The 8,549-nt window shown below is 39.9% G+C and overlaps 1 non-coding gene across 1 annotated transcript; it reads left to right on the plus strand.

Annotated features, from left to right (window-relative positions):
- Window positions 1-6,504: 6,504 nt before the first annotated feature.
- On the plus strand, window positions 6,505-6,664 carry LOC140916658 (U1 spliceosomal RNA). The gene has a single exon (XR_012160576.1). It is a non-coding gene; the product is annotated as a U1 spliceosomal RNA (small nuclear RNA).
- The last annotated feature ends 1,885 nt before the right edge of the window (window positions 6,665-8,549 follow it).

Genomic DNA, 8,549 nt, shown 5'->3' on the forward strand with positions numbered 1-8,549 from the left:
CCGTCATTTGAGAGGATTTTCAAAAGTACCTTAGTGATATAAAAGGGTAGAACTGGGCAATTTTTCTTTTGCCAAATAGCAACTCTTCTGAAAAATGCATTTTTGGGAGGCATGGAAAATTATTTGTAAATCTTGGGCCAATTTGGCAAATAATTGTCTGGAAAAAAATGAAAACTGTTTTGATATTTCATTTCAAAATGACATCTTCAAACCAAAATATCAATTCTAACTGATGTTTTCTTTCAAATGGTTATTTTGAATAAACATTTTAAATATTTTTTTGACCTGAACATCTTTTTTTTCAATTTTTTATTTCATTCGGGAAAGAAAAAAAAGACATAATCAGTTTTGATTCAAAACTATTTTTATTTTATTTTTCAGTTTGGCTCCCCAACCAGTTATTCACTCATCTCTACTTGGGGGCAAAAGTCCACTAAAAGTCAGTGACTCTTGAGAATGTCTTCCAGAGCCTTACATAAACATCGGGGGTGGGGGAGGAGGGGAAAGGAGGATAGATAAGATCAAATCCTATATTATCTGGGTATGAAAGCCCTTCGGAGGAGGAAAAAAGTTACTGAACATCAGGAACAGATATTAAAAAATCCCCACAGTGATGACCAGATTTTTTTTTTTTAAAAAGAAGAGGGTAGTTCCCATTGAATGCACTGCTGAGCATTTTTGAAAATCCATTTACCTCATTTAGGTAGTTACATGGAAGCTAAGATCCTCTGAAATGTGAACCCTTTACTTAGCTGCCAACTCATACTTGATGGGTGCCAAGGTATTTTGAAAATCTGGCCTCACACTTTTGAGTTTTCGAATCCTCCAATAAGTCTCAGGGCTTAGACTTCTGACTATGGTTTACCCAGTTCAGAAGGCTCTTGTATTAGTTTCAGGCTTGGATTTTGAATGTCTAGGAACAGTAATATTTTTCTTGTCTTCCATATTATTAATGCTTTAGCAGAATCTGTGGAGCAACACCCTGGGACTGATTGCCATAACAATGTGCAATATATATATATATATATAATTAAAAAACACACACACACACAAAAAACGTTCAAAAATTCACACTCGCAAAAAGTGACTGCAAACATTCTTGAAAACTTGAGTGTTGAAGATCTGCTGTCTTCCTTGTGCTCACAGTAGCCCAAAGCTATTGTCAATGCCACTCTCGGCCACCAGCCAATTCCTTACCAATTAAATGTATTCTTACAAGAGAGACAAGCGGATCCCAGCTAACTGTAATTCATGAAGGATGTACCTGCTATCAGATGAAGCATATACTTTGAATTAATAATTATATCTGCAGCTGCAAATCCTGGTGAACTAGCATCTCACATAAAGCTCAGAAAACTTCCTATCTCTTGTTCAGTAGACTTGTTTTTCATTTCAAATGTGAATTGCACTCAGAGTGGCAATAAAAAGAATGCCTAAAAGAACTGAAAATCAAGCCAGCATGAAATTCAAGCTTATCCCACGGTAAAAAGCTAGTAGAGGTTCTGAAGTGTATGAATGAGACCACAGTTTACCTATATAACCAACAAAATATAATTATATCAAAGGCTGCAGTGAGAGGAAATTCATTACAAGTGAGCCCCTCCCCACCATTTGCTAGAGTGCTGAGTGGCAAAAATAATCTAGGTAGATGAGATGAATATGGATTTTGTTTTGTCTTTGTTGTGAGGAGGCTAATTCGAGACCATTTGAGGATTTTTGTCAAAGAAACAAAATGGAAATGTAGAATCAAGGATTGACCAGCACTACGGAAGTAAGCCTGTTGGGAGACATTGCCCAGTTACCAAGACTTTGAGAATGGTAGCTCTAAGAAATAAAGGATTCACATCCCACTGAATTCATCTGAGGCTCAGTTTTCAGCCAGGGTCTAACTAAAGCCCTTTAACTGGTATTCAGCTAATATGCTTAAATTGAGAGGACATATGTGGGCAGTGGCAGGTGTGTGCACTCAACATCAGCTCAATTCCAGAGAGAAAGAGAGAGAGAGAGATCAAACTCATCCATTCTTTTGGAGGGTTCTGAGTACTCTCAAAATACTTGATTTGTACCCTTACAGCTTCCCATTAAAAATCAAAAGATGCCCATGGACTTCATGGGGAACTGCATCAGATCTTTCAGGTCTTTCTCTTGTCTCAAACCAGACTATTATCTTCCCTTTTAGATTAGAACCTCACCAGAGTTATTCATGTTTTAATCATCTCTAGGGTGGATTATTGCATGCCCTCTGCTTAGGACTGCTCTCTACCAACCACCGGAAATTCCAGCAATTGCCAAATGCAACAATTCATCTGCATGGTGAGGGTGGCTAACACATAAAACCAGAGTTCAGTGCATCCTCAGCTGACATGAATCAGCTAGCTCTATTGAAGTGAACAGATATATGTCTGACCCTAGAACTAGCATTCTAAGCCCTAACTAGTTTGAGTAATTGATACTTATTATATTTCTTCCCCCCCACATTTTCTATCACACAAATTGGTACTAATGTCCATTGAAGTCTGGTGCTGGAAATTTCCTTTCTGTAGCCCCAGCTGCAGGGCATTCTCAAATGAATGTCTCATTCTTTGGCTCTCCTGCCACCAGATTATTTGTTACAGTATAAATTTGCTGAGCTCATGGCCACACCAGAAGCCTTCTTTTCCTAGGCAGTTTTATACTGAAGATGCATTTGCTTTTGTCTGGTGATCAAATACCAACCAAATTGTGCCTTCCACCGCTGGAACACAATTCCCAAAAATCCCATGTTCGTGGACTAGGCTATTGGGAGTGTCAGAAAGCAAAATGACACTGCACACCGTGTACAGAGATCTTCAGAGCTTCCCTTATATTGTTAAGCTATTTAGCACTTCACTCCTAGTCAGTCTGCTTCTATGTCCTTCAAATAGAGTAATTTCAAACCCCTTATATAGTATCTTGAGAATATATCTCCATAGTCAATTGAAGTAGGCATCACACTTTTTTGCACCTGAGACATTCTAAAGATCTCAGCTGACTGCTTACAGGAGAAATCACTTTAGTTTCTTGAGCTAAAATACTGGAGCATCATGATAGGAAACTTTGTATTTGAAAGCCGTCTGTATATGTGCATTCCTCTCAGAAGTACTATGTAGGCACATTTTTAAGGAAGAATCACAAGTATAGTCTTAAAAAGTTAAATATATTTTTGGAGAGGTATGAATATCAAGTACCAGTTTTAGCTCTATTTTGGCACAGCAACTGAGTCTCATCATCATGGCAAAGCCCAAAGAGACATAGTCTCCTTGCAAATTGAGCATAACCTGAAAGAAACTCTGGCAAAGTGCTTAAAGGTGGTCTGGCTGTATATTTAGTTTATGTCCATCACTACCAATCTTGTTACACCACCAAAACTTTTGATGCCAACCATGATTGCTGGCCATGTAGCTGCATTCCTTGGTACACACTCTTCATAATTATTTGATCTTCCACTCTAATATGGCCATACCAAGAAAGTGCTGAAGGAGGTGCTTGCTGGGTTTGGTTTCAAATATTCTCATTTCTGACCTTGTCCTGCCATGTGATATGGAACAGTTGATGTAGACTATGAGAATAAAAAACTTCAAGCTGCTGTTCTTCAGCCTTCCTCTGTGCCCATGTTCACTTTTGTTCAATAGAGATGACATAACTGTGGTTCTATAGATCTGTATTTTTATATTAATCTTGTTGACTAATATGTAATGGCTAGTGTATAAATATGCATTACTGACAACCTATATATGTGCATTAAGCAGAAACATTAAGCACAAATATTGTAACAGTGATATAGCCTAAACTGGACCATACCATAATCCTGTTCACTTATATTAAGTATCTCATAACACCTTGCATTTGCTGAAGAAAGAATTTGGCACAAGCAGACAGGAAACTTGGCAAAAATCAAGATATAGTCATTCTATGCCTTAGTGCAAGCTAGGGAAGTACTTTCACGGATCAGTACCTGGAATGACAGCCTCCAAAACAAAGATAAGAAAGGAACAGAACAAGTTAGGGAACTGGAACAAACTGATAGGTTAGATTTTAGTGAGATATAAAGAAATGTGTAACTTGTAAAACATATAAATGACACTAGCTGAAATGTGCAACTTGGAGCACACCTCCTGGGTAAGGTGAATGTAACATTACTGCAAGAGATTGCTAAGAGACTGGTGTCATATAGAATCTTTTTCTTGTAACATATTAAAAAACCTGATTGACACTTGGTTTATTTGGTCTCTTTGGTTCATTATTTCATTATGAAATACACTCAAGTGTCATCAAGCAATTGACTATACAATTTATCAACAAGATTACTGTCACAATGTCTTCACAGATGCTGCTGCAGGGCCTAAGACATGGCAGCAGCTGCTGGCATACAAGTATCCACATCTTTTGAGCATCCTCCAGCACTGTCTATGACACTACCCAAATATTTGAAAATTGTTAACTTTAGCATCCAGGTTAATACTGCTTGATGGTAATGTCCAAGGACACAGTTTTATCTAGACTGATAATCAGATCAAAGTACACTGCTTCTTGCCCAACCAGACTGTCCATGAACTGCAGGGATTTATCAAAGTGAGCAAACAAGATAGGGTCATCTCCGTATTTGAGATCTCGAAGCAGAACGGTGTTTAGCTTAGTGCAACCTACAGCTGCCTCCCTCAAGCTTATCCATCAGTTAATTAACACTGATGTTTAAACAGTGATGGTGACAGAATGCAGCCTTGCTGCACTGCCATGCAGATAAAAAAAAAACATATCCTGTATCTCCTGCCAAGTTGAGCGCAACTTTCTGTTCCATTATAGAACAGTTCTATCAGAGAAACTTTCTTCCTAGGGACTGAGTCACCTCATCAGGTCACACAAACATGCTTCATGCACTGAACCAAATGCATGACAGGAGTCAATAAAAAGTGCCATGCACAGTTTATTAAATTCAGCCATCTTTTCAAAAAGTTGTCTGAAGGTTGGTCAATAGTAGAACAACCAGGTCTAAAACTCCACTGAGTATCCCAGCCTTTGCCGTGAAAGGTATTGTTGATTAGAGACATGAACACAGAAGCCAAGAGTTTTCCTGGGACCAAAAAGAGCATAATATTTCTAGAATTGTAACACTGTCTTATTTCCCTTTTAAAAGGGAGGAAGATTAACACCCCTCTTCCAGTCATTGGGGATAATATTGGTTTGGAACATCCTATTCAGCCACAGTGGAACAACTCTTCAGTAATGCCTACCCAGATTTTGATTTATGGATTGCAATTTGGATGCCTTATTAGTTGAAGGAAAGTGCCTTTAACTGAACTTCCTACCAATCTTCAAACAGAAGAGGAACCGGCAGTGGATGGACAATTGAGAAGCATCTATGCAACTGATCCTGCAGACTTCAGGTGATGCTGCTAGAAAGTCCAGCTGATGCTGCTAGTTCAAACATTAACTCATTAACATTAACTCAGTTCAAACATTAACTGAGCAGCATTCCAATTCTCAGCAGGTAGAGTGGAATTTGAGGCCTTTACAAAGATGGCAGCCTTGCCAAATTTCAGAGGAACAGCCGTGTTAGTCTGTATTCGCAAAAAGAAAAGGAGTACTTGTGGCACCTTAGAGACTAACCAATTTATTTGAGCATGAGCTTTCGTGAGCTACAGCTCACTTCATCAGATGTTTACCGTGGAAACTGCAGCAGACTTTATATACACACAGAAATCATGAAACAATACCTCCTCCCACCCCACTGTCCTGCTGGTAATAGCTTATCTAAAGTGATCAACAGGTGGGCCATTTCCAGCACAAATCCAGGTTTTCTCACCCTCCACCCCCCCACACAAATTCACTCTCCTGCTGGTGCTAGCCGGCTAGCACCAGCAGGAGAGTGAATTTGTGTGGGGGGGTGGAGGGTGAGAAAACCTGGATTTGTGCTGGAAATGGCCCACCTGTTGATCACTTTAGATAAGCTATTACCAGCAGGACAGTGGGGTGGGAGGAGGTATTGTTTCATGATTTCTGTGTGTATATAAAGTCTGCTGCAGTTTCCACGGTAAACATCTGATGAAGTGAGCTGTAGCTCACGAAAGCTCATGCTCAAATAAATTGGTTAGTCTCTAAGGTGCCACAAGTACTCCTAGCCTTGCCAAAGTTGCCTTTGACGCTTATGAATTCTAACGTATGGGCAGATTTTTCCATGAGGGAACAGAAAACACTGGACACAATGAAATCAGTTTTCAGAGTAGCAGCTGTGTTAGTCTGTATCCACAAAAAGAACAAGAGTACTTTTGGCACCTTAGAGACTAACAAATTTATTTGAGCATAAGCTTTCCTGAGCTTCGGGGGAGGGATAGCTCAGTGGTTTGAGCATTGGCCTGTTAAACCCAGGGTTGTGAGTTCAATCCTTGAGGGGGCCTTTTAGGGATCTGGCGCAAAAATTGGGGATTGGTCCTGCTTTGAGCAGGGGGTTGGACTAGATGGCCTCCTGAGGTCCCTTCCAACCCTGATATTCTGTGATTCAGGGGAGATACCATGATCACGAAGGTGGTTTTCCCAGGGTGAGGCTCATCCATTGCACTGCAGTTGTGCTGACTCCTGAGATTTCCCCAAATGCGGGAAACTCGACTGCATAATTTGTAGTAGTGAGTGACTGCATTCGTGCTCTTTGATGCATCCGATGAAGTGAACTGTAGCTCACAAAAGCTTATACTCAAATAAATTTGTTAGTCTCTAAGGTGCCACAAGTACTTCTTTTCTTTTGATGAAATCAGTGCCTTTCCCATCAACACAATGAAAATTGATGGAATGGCTCTCAATCCATAAGAGAAGCTTTTCCCTTTATGACTTTGCAATCTATATTTTTATATTTCAAGTAAATTATAGTCTTGAAGCTTAGATTCAACTCTTTATGTTCCCAAATGTGCTCCATGGAGGCTTCCTGTTGCCTACTGTATAGGGACTTGGGGGAAGGAGTGTTGGGTTTTCAGCTTTGCAAATCTATGGACCATTTGCATCCTACAGGTTGGATTTTATGATATGCGCACGCACACACACACACAGAGCAGATATGGGGAAAAGCCTGCAGAACAACCCCATAGAAGGATTCCTCTCCCTGAGAATGCCATACCCGACCCCAAAAAAATCTGTTTCCTCAGGCTGCACTGGAGAGAAGATTTCCCCCTTATAATCTTGCAATCTATATATTTTAATATCAATCAAATTATAGTCTTGAATTTTGGGAATATAAAGACTAGAATCCAATTATAGTTAATCTGTAGGGAAAAAATATTGAAGTTTGTATTTATACTGGTAGTGTACATTCAAATGCATTCACTCAATGATGGGTTAAGTGTTTGCTGTATAGGTGCTTTAATATAGTGGTTCTCAAAGCCAGTCCACCACTTGTTCAGGGAAAGCCCCTGGCAGGCCAGACCAGTTTGTTTACCTGCAGGTTCAGCCGATTGCAGCTCCCACTGGCCGCGGTTCGCCACTCCAGGCCAATGGGGGCTGTGGGAAGGCCTTGCTGAAGTAGTTCCCACCTGGACCATTCACAAACGGCCTTCCAGCATGCAAGCCATGCCCTGAATGTCTATGTGTAGGTGCACCCTGGAAGTCACTCTTGGATTACACACCTGTTTTTACTAGCCTTGGCTGCAGGGTGACTCCTATACTTTCCCAGTCCCTGATTTTCATTCAGAAATGTATGTCATGGACTGCCCAGCCCTCTCCAGGACAATCCAAAAATTTTAAGTCTGTTATTCCTTTAAGGGCATAATATACATTTGACTGTTATCTGAAATAGAATCACACAGATAATTGTTTAATTTAAACAAACTGGATTAGATAAGACAATAAAGCAAGCTTATTAATTATAGAGAGAAAGAGATTTTAAGTGAGTACCAGTTAGAAGGCAAAAATGGCTACAAGAAAAATAAAGATAAAATGCTTTCTAGTGCCTAAAAGACAATATTAGATTTAAGGAAAGATTCTCACCACATGTTTCTAGCAGTGTTAATGTCCAAATTCTTCAGGTCAGGACCTCACCCCCAGAGTTCAATAATTGTTTCCTTTGTCTTCTCAGCAGGAGAGAATGAGGCGTGTGTGGAGGAGGCGGGGGGGGGGGGGGGGGAGAGAGAGAGGGAGAAAAAAAGATATCTTGGGGTCTTTTTAGTGCCTCTTTGAAAAGCATTTCCAGCTGAGAATCAGCAGACTGCCTGTATTTTGGAGGAAGGAAGCTCCAGGCTGTTTCTTTACTAAGATGAATATCTTTATCCCTGCCCACATTCCTTGCCAAAAAACTGTCCACTTGGTATGTATTAGCTTTGTTGACACCTGACTGGGGTGTCAGCTTCTCCTTTGTCTTTGAGAAACTGGTTCAGCCACTCCCCAAGACTTATCTGGGAAACTTACTTCAGTTATCATTTCAACTTATGTTCATAACTTTACATATAATGTTGATATACACACTTTGTCGTGATATTACTGATCGGCAAGTTATGAGTTTTCAGATGATACCTCACAAGGAATACCTTGTATAAAGATTATTACAATAG

The sequence above is a fragment of the Lepidochelys kempii genome, chromosome 8 (assembly GCF_965140265.1).
Source record: "Lepidochelys kempii isolate rLepKem1 chromosome 8, rLepKem1.hap2, whole genome shotgun sequence".
Classification (NCBI taxonomy): domain Eukaryota; kingdom Metazoa; phylum Chordata; order Testudines; family Cheloniidae; genus Lepidochelys; species Lepidochelys kempii.